This window comes from Orbicella faveolata, unplaced genomic scaffold (genome assembly GCF_042242905.1).
Source record: "Orbicella faveolata isolate gen_17 unplaced genomic scaffold, um_ofav_v1 contig_24, whole genome shotgun sequence".
NCBI lineage: Eukaryota > Metazoa > Cnidaria > Anthozoa > Scleractinia > Merulinidae > Orbicella > Orbicella faveolata.
In genome coordinates this window covers 9855001-9855913 of record NW_028301552.1, presented here as the reverse complement: position 1 = coordinate 9855913, position 913 = coordinate 9855001, and the positions used below count along the sequence as shown (strand labels likewise).

The 913-nt window shown below is 39.3% G+C and overlaps 1 pseudogene; it reads right to left on the bottom strand.

Moving 5' to 3' along the window:
* The window catches only part of LOC149110320 (uncharacterized), a 2140-nt pseudogene continuing 1227 nt past the window's right edge, over nt 1-913 (bottom strand).

The window sequence follows — 913 nt, the reverse complement described above, 5'->3', positions numbered from 1 at the left end:
TTATAGTTTTGCTCTTACAAGCATGTCTTTTACTAAGAGATTTACCTCTTTTGTAACATATGATCGGAGGCTTTTTAAAAATTGTTTTCAGCAGAGGCTGATTTTCTATGAAACTCCAGTTTTCCATCACGATTTTGTTAAGTTTCTTTACTGCAGGGTGGTATGTGGTGACAAAAGGCAATAGTCTCTCTGCCGTTTTTTGTTTTTGTGGTTTAAGAGCCCATTGTCTTGAGTCAAAGATGACCTCTGACAGGGACCTTTCTATATATTTCCTCGGATACCCGCGTGCTTCCAGGCGTCGTTTGAAGTTTGCAAGGCACTCTTCAAATGTTGTTTTTGAAGAGTTTGTTCTAAGCAGTCTTATTGCTTCGCCTTTGATAAAGCCTCTTTTTGCCCCCGGGGGGTAAAACGAGGTAAAATGGGTATATTGAAAGGTTTCGGTCGGCTTGTAGTGAGTTTTAATGTCCAGAATGGATTTTTCTATGAATCTCTCTCCTTTGAACACCACTGTATCAAGGAAAGTCATTTCGTTCTCTGATATTTCGGCCGTGAATTTTATTGTTGGGTCGAATGTGTTAGCTTGTTCAATGAAACGATCCACTTCATTTCTTTTACAGTCCCAAAAGGAGAAAACGTCATCGATGTAACGTTTCCATTCTCTTGGCTTGGTATTGTTTTGTTGGATTAAACTTGTTTCGATCTCCGCCATGAATATATTTGCAAAAGACACTGCTGTCTTTGTGCCCATTGCGACACCAAGGGTTTGGAGATAATTTTTTCCATTGAACTCAAATGAGTTCTCTGTTAGGATTACACCGATTATTTTCCTTAAGTAGCGTGTGATGATTGGAGGATCATAGTTGTGGAACGTCTCATATGCTTTGCATACTATTTCTGTTCCCTCCTCTTGTGA